This window comes from Peromyscus californicus, unplaced genomic scaffold (assembly GCF_007827085.1).
Source record: "Peromyscus californicus insignis strain IS unplaced genomic scaffold, ASM782708v3 Scaffold_7__1_contigs__length_154581171, whole genome shotgun sequence".
NCBI lineage: Eukaryota > Metazoa > Chordata > Mammalia > Rodentia > Cricetidae > Peromyscus > Peromyscus californicus.
In genome coordinates, this window is record NW_026294595.1 from 43646150 (window position 1) to 43661293 (window position 15144).

Genomic DNA, 15144 nt, shown 5'->3' on the forward strand with positions numbered 1-15144 from the left:
CATTTTCCTTGTGGATTGAAGATGTTGCACACTCTAAATGAACTGCAAAGTCCACAGTTTACAAGGTACAGCACTACTTTTTTGTCCACCCACTTCATCGTTTTTCTTAGAATGGAACAACCCAAGAGGAATTATTGTTCTGCACAGTCAATGCCTTTCATGTGGCCATTGTATTCCTTGATGTAGGTGGGTTTTATAACATTCTCTCCCATTTTTCTATTTTTCTCCTGTTGTTGAGACAAAAGTGTCATGGATTATTGATATCATTCAGACAATCTGCTTGTATGTCCATGCTAGAAGAATATAAGCTTTTCTGGAAAATATTATGTCGCCTTTCTTCATTCTTGATGTTTTCATTTTCAAGTTTGGCGGTAAGCCTGCACTCCCCCCAATAGTCCCACAGACTCTAGTTTTGTTCTGTAGCAGTAATTCAGCAGCAGATGTAGCATTGTAATCACTGTCCTGGCAAATATGGTGCCAGATGCCAAGACAGGGTCCAAGGACTGAAAGGATAGTTTCTTGCAATTTCTTTCTTTCGGCACTATATATCTCCACATCGCAGATATAGCTGGTGTCAGTCTTGCACACCCTCCGAACAAGTAAACTAAAATTTGTTATTTTTGCTGGGTTATATGTAAGGCATTTTAAATGTACTCTGCATGGAATCATTCACTTGTCCAAAGACAACTGGTGCTTCGGTTTGTATATTGTTTGAAATTTATGCATGCAATAATATTGCACAGGTTGGATCTTGAAAAGTCTCCCTGAGAAACTGTCCATTTTGGCATTATCATTGAAATTCCAGAATGTCTCTGTTTGCTCAAATCTACGGCAACTCATTGTTGTGGGAATATAGAGGTACATATCAAAAGATCTGTTGACCAATGGTCTTCCAAGCTATCTTTTCTTCTTTGACCCATCAGAATAATTAGATCAAGGATTTCTTGACGTCTTTCTGTGTAACGAGACCACTTTAGTGTTCTAGATGGTGTTTTGTGTTTCATTGCAGTTTCATCATGATAGTTGGACAGATCTTTGCACAACATCCCAAACAGTTCATCACCAAAAGAGAGATTGGTCACCGAGGGTACAGACTTACATTGAGGTGGAAATGTAGTGACCCCAGCATGACCTTCAAACATTTGTAAGTGTGGTGGTATGTCAGTTTTAGACCAACAATTTTCAGTATCTTCATCAGTATCGGAATCACTTGAAAGCACCACCACCTTGCACTTCTTTACAGGTCTAATAATTTCACTGTCAGTAGAATCATCTCCAGAATCATAAAAACAACCATCCACATCTTTGATCTCACTAGGAATATCTGATAAATTATTGTTAAATACTTCCAGAAACTATATCAGTTGTTGGCTTCCCTTCTTTTGCTGAGGGAGAACATTTCTAAATGTGCTAGGAACTTGAAGACAAAGACTATTCAAAAGACCAAAATACAATGTAACTGCAATGCTTTGTGGGTTCATGCAATTAATATAGGTTTTTTTTTTTTTTTGGTAGACTAACCTGCATGGTTTGTACCAATGAGACTGCTTCATTTGATGTAGACAAGACTGTGCTGACATCTAAGGTCCATAAGATATGGTGCAAGAAAAATAAGAAAACTCGTGAGTGGTAGGAAATGTGTTAATCTTAAAGTATTTCCTCTCTTCTTCTAGAGTGAAAGTCATCTAAAAAATACTTTGTAGACTGCAAGCATATCCAGACACTAAAGAAAAAAACTAAACAAAACCGAGACACATTTCTAAGATATTTGCCATTCTTTGGAGATATCTGATAAATATCTAGGCAACTTACCTACATGGTTTTTATGTTTATGAAGTCATGTCTATGTAAAACTAATGTCTCTTGGTTTAGAAAAGCCTGGGCATCAGATGTCAGGGTCAGGAACACATGGCCATGTTTTGTTCACTTGTTTTTTTCTTCCTCTACTGTGCAATACCTCTTCACATAAAATTTTTTATCAATATGAACAGTAAGGGCTTTAAAATATGGCCTCAAAACATGTCTGAGTGAAGTTGGGGTCAGTCCTGGAGGTATCCTTAACTAGCTAGATGCCCACTGAGTGTACCTGTCATTGGCTCAGCTATGCTTCCTGCCTCCAAACCCATACTCATTCTGTGGGAACCATCTTGCTTCAAGGATAAAGTCTATGATAAAATTCCAATTGATATAGATCATTTGGAGCAAGATCCTTCCATCTGTATACTTCTGTAAACTGATTATATACTTGGCTGATCTTAAAATGCTGCTCTTTAAAACCTCATGGGTTTTTCTTTTTGTCCTTTATGTGGAGAACAACTTCAGTGGTCATCCTCCAGTAAAGGATAAAATTCAATGGACAAACCACCTCTCCTGATTTTGGACAATCAAGATGTTTTACTCTCTGTCCACCAAAGAAAAGAACAAATGAATCTGCTTAGGACAGTTTTATTCCCCAATACTGAGAGACTGAGCAAGCTGAATGTAGAGGTACAAAAAGTGGCCAGAACCTGTTACCTTGGTGATGGAGCTCTGCTGGGTCCTTATTTGGACTGTTAGAGTCCAAATTTTCTGAGTTTTCTTATGTAGCCTTCTCATGAATTTTGAATTAAAAAATTAACCTTGTGACCTAATACATTTGTTTAAGTGGGCCAGACTTGATTTCTAATGCTTGTCACTGACTATCATTTACTTATTTATCCATTCTTCTCTCATATATTACATCCTGGCCAGTTTCCCCTCTCTCCTCTCCTCCCAGTCCCTCCCCCCTACCTCCCTTCTCCCCCAGACCTACTCCTCCTCTGTTTCCCTCCAGAAAAGAGCAGGCCTCCTAGGGATATCAACCGAACATGGCATAACAAGTTACAATAAGACTAGGTATACATCCTCATATCAAGCCTCGATGAGGCAACTCAGTAGGAGGAAAAGGGTCCCAAAAGCAGGCAGAAAAGTCAGAGACAGCCCCAACCCTTCTCCAACCGTAAGGAGTCCCACAAGAACAGCAAGCTATGCAACCAAAACATATATGCAGTGGACCTAGGTCAGACCCATGCAGGCTTCCTGATTGTCAATTCAGTCTCTGTGAGTCCCTGTGAGCTCTGCTTAGTTAATTCTGTGGGCTGTGTTCTTGTGGTGTCTTTGACACTTCCAGCACCTACAATCTTTCCTCCTCCTCTTCCTTGGGATTCCCCAAGCTCTGCCTAATGTTTGACTGTGAGTCTCTACATCTGGTCCTATCAGTTGCTAGATGAAGCCTCTCTTGGGGTAGGCACCAATCTACAAGTATAGCAGAATATCATTAGTAATCATTTTATTGACTCTGTGTGTGTGTGTGTGTGTGTGTGTGTGTGTGTGTGTGTGTGTGTGTGTTTGTCAGTTGTATTTGGTTCCAGGCTATTTAGCCTCTGGGTCATTGCCCTCCAGGCAATATCAGGAGTGGGCTCCCTCTTGCGGCATTGGTCTAAAGCTGGACCAGTAATTGTTTGGCCACTCCCATAATTTCTGCACCACTTTTACCCCAGCACATCTTTCAGGAAGGACAAGTTGTAGATATGTGGCTGGGTTGGTGTCCCAATCCTTCCATTGGAAGTCTTGCCTGGTTATAGGAGATGGCCAGTTCAGGCTCTGTAACCTCCATTACTCAGAGTGTTAGCTAGGTTCACCCTCATAGATTTCTGGGAGTTTCCATCATACTAGGTTTCTAGCTTGTCCCAAATATGCATCCACCAATTCCAATTGTCTCTCCCAGTACTCTCTCCCTCCACCTAATCCCTCCTGTTCACATTCTTCCACTCCACCCATAATGATCTCTATTCTATTTCCCCTTCCCAGAGAGGTCATGCTACCTCCACACTGATCTTGAGCCCTCCTTGTTACCTAGTTTCTCTGGGTCTGTGGATTATTGCATAGTTATCCTTTACTTTATAGCTAATACCCACTTGTAAGTAACTAAATACCATGTTTGTCTTTCTGGGTCTAGGTTACCTCACTGAGGATCACTTTTCCTAGTTCCATTCATTTGCCTGAAAAATTCATGATGTCATTGTTTTTGACAGCTGAGGAATACTCCATTGTATAAAGTACCACATTTTATCATTCTTCAGTTGAGGGACATCTAGGATGTTTCTAGTTCCTGGCTATTATGAATAAAGCTGCTATGAACATAGTTGAGCAAGTGTCCTTTTGGTAGAATGGAGCATCTTTTGGTATATGCCCAGGAGTGGTAGAGCTGGGTCTTGAGATAGATTGATTCCAGATTGTCTTTTGAAAACTACCATATTGATTTCCAATGGCTGTACAAATTTGCACTCCACCAGCAATGGAGGAGTGTTCCCCTTTCTCCACATCTTCACTGGCATGAACTGTCAGTTGTGTTTTTGATTTTAGCCATTCTGACAGGTGTAAGATGGAATCTTGGAGTCATTTTGATTTCCCTGATGGCTAAGGATGTTTAACATGTCTTTAAGCATTTCTTGGCCATTCAACATTCCTCTGTTGACAGTTCTCTGTTTAGAGCAGTACCTCTTTTTTTTAATTGGATTATTTGGTTTCTTGAATTCTTTGTATATTTTGAATATTAGTCCTCTCTCAGATGTGGAGTTGGTAAAAATCTTTTCTTATTCTGTAGGCTGATGTTTTGTTCTATTGGTGGTATCCTTTGCCTTACAGAAGTTTTTAGTTTCATGAAATCCCACCTAGTTATTGGTGTTATTGATGTCTGTTCAGGAAGTTGTCTCCTATGCCAATCCATTCAAGGCTATTTCCCACTTTCTATTCTATCAGGTTCAGTGCATCTGGTTCTATGTGGAGGTCTTTGATCCACTTGCACTTGAGTTTTGTGCAGGGTGATAGATATGGATTTATTCACTGATATCCAGTTAGACTAGTATCATTTGTTGAAGATGCTTTCTTTTTTTCCATTGTATATTTCTGGCTTCTTTATAAAAAAAAATCAGGTATCCATAGGAATGTGGATTTACATCTGGGTCTCTGATTCAATTCTATTGATCAATCTCCCTGTTTTTATGCCATTTTTTTTTTATTACTATAGCTCTGTAGTAAAGCTTGAAATCAGGTATGGTGATACCTCAGAAAGTTCTTTTATTGTACATGATTGTTTTAGCTATTTGGGTTTTTTTGTTTTTCCATATGAAGCTGAGTATTGTTCTTTCAAGATCTATAAAGAAGTGTGTTGGAGTTTTGATGGAGATTGCTTAAATCTGTAGATTGATTTTGGCAAGACGGCCATCTTTACTATACTAATCCTACTGATTCATGAGCATGTGAGATCGTTTCATCTTCTGATATTTTCTTCAATTTCTTTCTTGAAAGATCTGAAGTTCTTGTTATACAGGTCTTTCACTTGCTTGGTTGGAGTTACATCTAATATTTTGTGTTATTTGTGGCTATTGTGAAGAATTTTGCTTTCTTGATTTCTTTCTCAGCCAGATTGTCATTTGTATATAAGAGGGCTACTAATTTTTTTGAATTAATCTTGTAATCAGTCACTTTGCTGAAGATATTCCCTGGTGGAATTTTTGGGGTCGCTTATGTATACGATCACGTCATCTCCAAGTAGCAATACTTGGACTTCTTCCTTTCCAATTTGTATCCCCTTGATCTCCTTTACATGTCTTATTGCTCTAACAAGAACTTCAAATACTGTATTGAATAGGTATAGAAAGAATGGACAATCTTTCCTCGTTCCTGATTTTAGTGGATTTGCTTTGAGTTTCTTTCCATTTAATTTGATATTGTCTATAGGCTTGCTGTAAATTGCCTTTATTATGGTTAAGCATGCCCCTTGTCTCCCTGATCTCTTCAAGACTTTTATTATGAGGGGGTGTTGGAGTTTTTCAGAGGTATTTTCAGCATCTAATGAGATGATTGATTTTTTTCTTTCAGATTATTTATATGGTGTATTACAGTGACAGATTTTCATTTGTTGAACCATCCCTGCATCTCTGGAATGAAGCCTACTTGATTGTGGTAGATCAACTTTTTGATAAGTTCTTGGATTCCATTTGTGAGTATTTTATTCAGTATTTTTGCATCAATGTTCATAAGGGACATCATTCTTTCATTTTCTTTCTTCATTGACTCTTTATGTGGTTTGGGTATCAGGGAGATTGTGGCCTCATAAAATGAATTTGGCAATGTTCCTCATGTTTCTGTGCTATGGAATAATTTGAAGAGTATTGGTATTACCTCTTCTTTTAAATTTGGTAGAATTCTGTGCTAAAACTGTCTGGCTCTGAGGGGTTTTTTTTTTTGTTGTTGTGAGACTTTTAGTGATTGTTCTTATTTCCTTAGTGGTTGTAGGTCTATTTAAATTGTTTAACTGATTTTCATTTAACTTTGTTAAGTGGTATCTATCGAGAAAATCGTCCATTTCTTTCAGATTTTCCAATTTTGTGGAGTACAGGTTTTTGAAGTATGACCTAATGATTCTCTGGATTTCCTCAATGTCTATTATTATGGCCCTCTTTTCATTTCTGATTTTGTTAATTTGGATATTCTCTGTCTTTTAGTTTTGTTGGATAAGGGTTTTTCTATCTTGATTTTTCTCAAAGAACCAACTCTTTATTTCATTGATTCTTTGTATTTTTTTTTTGTTTCTATTTTATTGATTTCAGTCCTCAGTTTGACTATTTCTTGCCTTCTACTCCTCTTGGGTGCGTTTGCTTCTTTTGTCCTAGAGCTTTCAGGTGTGCTGTTAGGTTGCTAGTATGAGATTTCTCCATTTTTTTGTGTAGGCATTTAGTGTTATGAACTTTCTTCTTAGCACCTCTTTCATTGTTTGGTTATGTTGTGCATACATTTTTATTGAACTCTAGGAAGTCTTTAATTTCTTTCTTTCTTTATGCCTTGACTCAGTAGTTGTTCAGTTTCCATAAGTTTGTATGATTTCTGTTGTTGAAAGTCAACTTTAATCTTTGGTGGTCTGATAGGATATAAGGAGTTATTTCAGTTTTCTTGTATTTGTTGAGACTTGCCGAGTACACGATCAATTTCAGAGAAAGTTCCATGAGGCGCTGAGAAGAAGGTATGTATATTCTTTTGTGTTTGGGTGAAATGTTCTGTAGCTATCTGTTAGGTCCATTTGATTCATAACGTCTGCTAGCTCCATTTCTTCTTTTTCTTGTGCTTCGGTTGTGTTGGAATATTCAGGGATTGCTATAGTAGGATAGCTGAGTTCTGGTGGTGACATAGTGCCCTGGCTGTTGTTGATTGAGTTCTTATACTGCAGTCTAAGAATCTGCAATTGGGGTAATTGTAGGTCTAGGTGCTAATTTCTGAGTTCGTCTTTGTTGGTTGGCTGTTCTGTTCCTTGGTTTCTGTTTCCTCTTTTGTCTTCTGGCCTTTGTGGCCTGGAGTTCTAGCAGCCGATATGATCTCTGGTTCAGCAGGCAGTCTCCATCAGACTTTGGGGGAAGGATTTCTGATGGCTCTGGTCCCACAGGGGATTTCTACTAAAGTTGGGTGTGGGACACAGTGAAGAAAGAGAAGTGGAGTGGGGATTGAGGATGGTACCTAGTGTTAAGTGAACTGAGAGAGTGGAGGATGTCCTGGTATGTGTATGGAATTGGTGGCACCTATCTGGAGTTCTGGTGGCTTCTGTGGATTCTGTTCCAATAGTGAGTGTGGTGATATTTTATTTGTGTACCCCACTAAAGTTTATCTGAGGTTTAGAGGAAAAAGCCAGCCACTATATTAAACAAAGAAGTCAGGCAATGGTAGTACACGCCTTTAATCCTAGCATTTGGGAGGCAGAGATCCATCCAGATCTCTGTGAGTTCAAGGTCACACTGGAAACAGCCAGGCATGGTGGCACATGCCTTTAATCACAGCACTAACCATGGAGGTCTGTACAGACAGACAGGAAGTGACAGAGCTGGGCATAAAGAGGAAGTGATATTGCTGGGTGGAGAGAGGAAGTGAAATGTCAGGGACAGAAAGGCGTATAAGGCTAGGTATACAGGAAGTAGTTCTCTTTGGAGGCTGAGGAGTCAGCAAGGTGAGATTGGCTGTGGCTTGTCCTATTTCTCTGATCTCTCAGTTTTCACCACGATATCTGGCTCTGGGTTTTTATTAATAAGATCATTTAGCAATTTGTCTTAAAGTGAGTCTCTGCCTGAGTTTGTCTATCTGTTTTTCTGGCTGGTGTGATTTGTTTTTCTGCTTGGTGTGACCTGCACCTGTTCTTCTGACTGGCATGGCCCAGAGTATAGTTGTTCTTTTACGTGGCATGGCCTGTACCTGAGCAGAGAATATCTGCCTGAGGCCAGTGGGGATGGGGCCCAGCAGCAGGGCAGGTGGTGGGGTCAGAAGAGGTGGCAGTGGGATCCCAATCTTTCTTCTGACCAGCATGGCCTACATTTCTACATATTTTTTAAATTTAAATTTAATTTTATTTTTTTGTGAATTGGTATTTTGTACGCAAGTACGTCTGTGACCATGTGCATGCCTAGTACTTGTGGAAGCCAGAAGAGGGCATCTGATCCCTTGTAATTGGAGTTAAAGACAGTTTTAAGCTAGCAAATACATCCTGGGAATTGAACCTGGTTCCTCTGGAAGAGCAGCTGGTGCTCTTATCCACTGAGCCATCTCTCCAGCTTATCCTGAATAATTTTAACTGAGATACATCATTTTCCTAAGTCCACTCAGTATTTTTAATGTAATTTTATAACCATAATTTCTACACCTATTCTCTCAGGTAAGGACACATTCAAGGACTGTCCCACAAAAGAATCTGAGACTATTTTATATTTTGGGCCCAATTAAAGAGAAAAGTGAAATAACACATCAATTTCTGTTCAGGCTACAAGTGCTTAGATGTCTGTAAAGAACACATATTTTGATCATTGAGCAGATTAAGAGACCCACCTGCATGCCCAGGTTAGCATGCTTTGGGCACAGAGGGGAAAGCATGGGCTGGCCTGATGCCTTGTGGCACCAGGTTGTTGGGCCCTATTATGGTGAGCAAATGTATGGTGTGGTATGGGAGAGAGAAAGAGACAGAATGGTTCATGCCCTGTAGTCTGAGGCATATCTGAAGAAGTGAAGGAAATGGGGAGTGGGATGAGGTGGGTGACTTGCTAGCCACCTGGGAGCCATCTTGTTGTCTGGGCCTAGGCTGCTGGCAGTCCCCATGTCTGGGTCCATAGCTCTGCTGCCGCCGTGGTCTGTGTTGATGTCGATGGCTCCTGATAACACGGAAAACCAAGAGGATACGGTTGTACAGAGTTGGTTCTGCCCCTCACTGGCTGCGATACTAGGGAGAACTGGCCTTGCCTCTCACCAGCTGCAGCACTCAGGAGAGTGGGTCCTACACCTCTCCTGGGTAGCAAAGAAGGGCTGACCCTGTTGGCAGGGCATGGGTGAGCCGCAAGAATGTGAGCATGGGTGATCTGGCTCTGCCGTTCATTTGCCATAATGTGGTGTGGGCGATGGAAAGATTACCTTGCAGTGCTGGCACACACCTTTAATCCCAGTACTGGGAAGCATACACGCCTTTAATCCCAGGAAGTGAAGGCAGGTCAGAGAAAGGTATATAAGGCGTGAGGAAACAGGAACTAAAGCAGTTCAACTGAGACTCTTTCGGTGAGAACTCAGAGGCTTTCAGTCTGAGGATTTGTGGAAACAGAATCTGCTGAGGAGTTGGCTAGGTGAGGTTGGCTGTGGCTTGCGGTTTCTCTGACCTTTCAGCTTTCACCCCAATATCTGGCTTCGCGTTTTTTACTGTAAGACCATCTGAGATTCAAACAACACCTTGCCTGCCACCTGTGGCAGTTGGAAGACCTGGCCTTGAGGTCATAAGAGCAGGAGAGCTATCCCTGCCCCCCACCAGCTGCAGCGCTTGGGAGAGTGTCCCCCTGTACCTCACCTGGGCAACACAGTAGAGCTGGCTCTGGTGGTATAGGTGTGTGTGAGCTGGCCCTGAGAGTGTGAACACAGGACAACTGCCCGTGCCCCTTGCTCCTTGTTACATAGGGTGAACCAGTCAGGGCAATGCTGGAGAGCTCACCCTGGTGGTAGGGTTGGGGAAGAGCTGATGGGCTGACCTGAAACTACCCAGACCCAGAACCAGGGTTATGAATTGGCCCACCCCAACATCTACCTCATCCTTGAACTGCTGGAGCACATGACCAGGCAAGTCCTGCAGATCCAAAGCTTCAGGATCTCCATGACACAGGATAACAACAGGATATCCAAGAGGAGTCCAAGTGAGAGCCCAGTATCGATAGTGTAGCAGAAACCAGAGACCTAAACTAAACCAATGACTCTTTGCAATGAGCACTTGCAAGTAAAGATATATGGACTAAGGAGCATACCCCATCACTCACTGTGTTACATTACAGCTTCCATGACAAAATCTTTCTTTCATTTTTTTTCCTTTTCTTCCTTTTCTCTTAAATTTTACTTTATTTTATTTTGGTGAGGTGGTTGCAAGAGCAGAGGGTGGATATGAAGGGATGGGGAAATTAATGAGATTGAGATGCATGATGTGAAAGACACAAAGAAAGAGGCAAGTAAAAAAATCACATATTTTTGTGCCAGATTCCCAGGTTGATGTAATAAAATATAAATCTTCATAGTGAAGAACATTTTAATGTCAGATTCTAAAAATGGCAAATTAGACATGAACACAAATGCTTAAATAAAAGTGGAAAGGCTGAGTTAAAATAAAACCACAATACAAATACATTAATGGCTACCATCTGGCTCATTCCCAGATCAAGGTATATAGATACCATGGTGTCAGAGGCAGCTACAACCCCTATCTGCTGAGGCATTCTGAGTAGATCCTGGAGGAGAATATATTGAACTAACTCAAGGACAAGGCATTGAGTTGGTGTCCTCTGATGCTTCAAAGCAGGTTATACCACAAGAAGGGGGCAATTAGAGAGGACACATCGTCACAGTCCTGAACTGGACTTTGAAACATGGATGCTCCGTGTTCCCCAATTCACTCTCGTTCAGTTTATGACTTTTTATTCGCTCAGATCACCTGATTTAATGACTCACTTGATCAGATCTCAGAGGCTTTGCTTCTCCCACTTCCATGCAATCTGAGAATTGTCTGTTTCCAGTGATATTCATTTGTTAAGTATCCCCTCGGCCATGCCTTCCAAGGAGCTCATCTCTGATGGAAAGCTGCCTTTTTGAGCAGCATGTCCTGGCTGCATACCATGCTTTTCTCCCTGTTATAGTCTCCAAGGGTTGACCTCAAATAACTGGGAAGGCTTGAATGGGCAGTGGGAAGGGTATTCGGAATGACAAAGTACTGGCAATATACATAGCCAAAGTGCAGATGCAGAAATGTATGCAAGGTGGTAGTGCTGACTGAGACGACAGGATTGAATGGGGGAACTGCGGAGGACTGAAGTGATAATACCAACTGAAGTTAGTCTATAAACGAATAGTACCAGAATAATCAGTCTGGATCAATCCTGTTTGAAACAGGAGCCAATTAAGGATCTTCAACTGGTCTCATCTTTACTAACCTTGGACATAACAGATACTAATTTGTGAATATGATGTATAATACACTGAAAATAGGAAGGTTGTGCCATAACCCAAATGTGAGGAAATGAGAATCTTGGCTGGGATGTTGATAGTGAATATAAAAATAAGACTGACATTGAAAGGCATAATGGTGTTACTTACATGCTCAAATGGTTTTTGTCGTGTCGTGTTTACACAGAATGGGTTATTACTGATTACTTTGTGGATTTCAGATAAAACCTCAATAGTAGTCAACATGCCTCTTACAATTTCCTTTAAACTACTTGTCAAAATTATCAGCTTCATTAAAGTTTTTTTTTTTCTTGGCCCTTTCTAATGCGGGTGGCTTTCAATTCATTCTCTTGCCTGATTGCTCTGGATTGGATTACTTGTTTCATGCTGAGTAGAAATGAACGGTGATAGTGAGCATGCTTGTTTGATTCTAGTTCCTGATGTGATTGTCACGTAACATTTCGATGAGAAACTCTCAGCTACCCCCGTTGGGGTGACGCTAGCCATGGACTTATTCTACATTGCCTCTGTTTTGCTGAGACGCATTCCTTCTATCCATAACGTGTTGAGTTTTATCATAGAGAGGTATATAATCCTCAAAAATTCTAATATACTCACTAGGTCCAGATCTGCTGCTGATCTTCCTTTAGACATTGTTTGTAGACAATAAGCTTTATTGACAGGTCATGACAGCTTTCCATAATTTTTCATTTCTTTTTCTTTTTTTTTTTTTTTTTTTTTTTAGCAAAAATTCTATAAAATGTGTCCCCAGTGAGAACGAAAGTCTTTTTTTTTTGTTTTTTTTTTTAAAACAAAACAAAACTATGGACAAAGCAAATCTGCTTAAAGTCTCAGCAGCAGCAACAGCAGGATTCTTGAGGGTCCTGGGAAGAAGTACCAAGATGTAAGAGTGGGGAAGGTGCCAAAGGAAATAGCGGGAAGAAAATAGCCGTACAACGTATGGCAGGATTGGAAGCATGAAATGACTGGAATGTCCAACAAGATAAAATTCCCTTGTCAAATAAAAGTGCAAAGCCAATTGCATTCTTTATGGAATATCCATTCCTGTTGTATCAGGTAGCTTTTTTTGCAAAAGTTTCTTTGATTTCTTCCTGTAAATCAAAAACCAATTTGAGAAGCATTAGGGTGACCCAACAAATGCATTCTAACCTTTTCCCAATCATATTTGCTCTCATTAAATCTTAAAGGTGTGATACAATAACAAGAAACACTCCAATCACATTTTAGTTTTATCTGCTCCTTTAAAATCTCTAACTGATCACCTAACAATACAACAGCTTGTCTTAGTTCAGCTGACTTATTTACTATCTCATTATCAATTTTACTTTGTTCAGTCCAAAGTTCTTCTGAATGCCTATGCCAGTCTCTAATGAATTCAGCGGCTTGGATTTCTTTATGAAGCGCTACTCCAGCTGTTGTTGTCGTAGCTGTCAATGCAATGATTCCCATAATAACTGTAACCACCAGTCCAGCCACACGATGTGTTCTTTTTAATATTCTTTCAATGAGCTTCTGTACCAAGTTCATCACAGGAGAGTCCTGCCATGGCCTCGACACCTTCACCAGTATCCAGATTGCCGACCTTGCTCTAAGAATACATAAACTTTCAAAGGTCAAACTTAAAAACATACTAGAATTAACACAGATATGAAGGGTACACCATTCACAAGTGATGCTGTAATTATTTGGGTGTCATTGTATAGGTCCCTTTAATAGCAAATAAGGCAATGGCACACATGCCATGAAGGGCTGGCTTTGATTTAGTCTAAAAGACAGAGTGTACTTATCATCTTTAATGTTTAATTTTCCTTTTCATACCTTAAGAGGGTGGAAGCCATTTGCCAATTTCCACAAGTTATTCTGAATTGAATCGCCAAATTGTAGGAGAGGACTTGCCATTTCAACTCCATGCCACTGAATAGGTTCATTAATAGAAGCACTGATTTCCACAGCTCCATTTATATTATACCATTTCCATCTTAACTCTAAGTGATCATATTTTCCTTGAGAGGAGCCATAAGGGCTCCAATCAATGACGTCTCCATTGGAGATATTAATTAGCACTCGAGGTTTCTCACTCTTACACTGTCGCCATTGTATCCAGTCAGATTCCTTTGTTGGTAACCCTCCTCACAGAACAGTAGATTTATGGAACTAATAGCTTTAATCTCTTGTCCTTTAAAACCAGACACATGAAGCATATAAAGCTTATTATGATAATCTTGGGTAGTATTGACTATGGATAGCCACACTTGAGAGGTTATTTTTTAGGCACTGAATTCCATTCACCATGCAAACAGGAATTCCTTTTACTCCAACAGTGTAACTGTCAATCATTTTACCCACCTCCATTGGCTGAGTGGGACCTCGGTTGTCCTAAGAACCAAGTAGCCAAGAAGATTCATTAAACCACTACAGGAATATTCCTATCTCCCCAACTTACTGCTATGTTAACTGGAGGACTGGGGATATAAGCCCAATAATTATGATCCATCCCTTTTACCTGCACCGTTACCATGGAAAGCATGACAAGAAATAAGTTTGTAGTATTTAGAGGCTTGTGAGTCATGCGAAGTATCATCTCTCCTTTGTCACACAAACTCTTAAGCTGTCCCCAGGTTGGAAAAATTAGTTGTTGTAAATCTCCTGTGGAAACATAAGTATAACCTCAGCTCTAACTTAACACTTTCCCTAGACTATTTTGATGTTAAAATATTTATAATACATGGGCTGACTCGATTCAGCAATTCTTTGCAACTCAATTTTGTTCCTGTTTCATTAGCGTTTATAAAATTTTAAAATTAGTAGGTCATTATTCAGTCTATCTCTGGGGGGTTCCTCATATCCCCCTTCTGTTTAACAAGCATCTCTTCATAAGGTCTAATCTATCCATATAAACATTTTGCAATTAATGTTCTACCGAGGCTAATTGTTTTTTAGCCTCAGCTGTAAACTGTCTTGGACTGTTTAAATCTTGAGTCGCTTTGTAGAATTTGAAACAAATTAGTTATTTTTTGAGTAGACAATCCAATTGTAGCCTCAACCAGTTAATATCATCCAATAATTTTTGAAAATCATTAAGAGCAGACAGTCTAGCTCTCCCAATCTGTACTTTCCATGGTTGAATTGTCAGTTTACTTAATTTATAGCCTAAATAGCTAAGAGAATCTCCTCTTTGTATTTTTTTAGGAGAAATTTGTAATCTGCAATAGGGTAAATTTTTTTTGTACTACATTAAACATTTTTTTCCGAAGGTATCTGTATCAGAAGCAGCCAATAAAATATCATCCATATAATGATAAATAATAGATTGAGGAAATTATTTATGTATCATTTTTAGTGGTTGATTTACAAAATATTGACACAATGTTAGACTACCGGCAGTGGCCCCTACTCTAAATTTGGATAGCCAATTCTTGTTTGTATAACCTGCATAACCTGTGACCTATCTTTATAATATTTTTGATGCTCTTTCCTATTAAACATCAATTTAAACATCCCAATTTAAACATCAATTTAGAGCTGTTTCTGAAATTGTAAGAATATTAATTTGAGGTCTCCATTGTTGTAACAAATTTCTTCTTTATAAAATTCTTTATGGAATGT

General features: G+C 39.6%; 1 long non-coding RNA gene across 10 annotated transcripts in view; it reads left to right on the forward strand.

Moving 5' to 3' along the window:
• LOC128101831 (uncharacterized) overlaps positions 1-15144 on the forward strand; it is a 246304-nt gene that overhangs the window by 19205 nt on the left and 211955 nt on the right. For all 10 annotated transcript variants that reach the window (XR_008215208.1, XR_008215205.1, XR_008215202.1 and 7 more), the window contains exon 2: positions 5902-6022. This is a non-coding gene — a long non-coding RNA (uncharacterized LOC128101831). The remainder of the gene's footprint in view (positions 1-5901; positions 6023-15144) is intronic.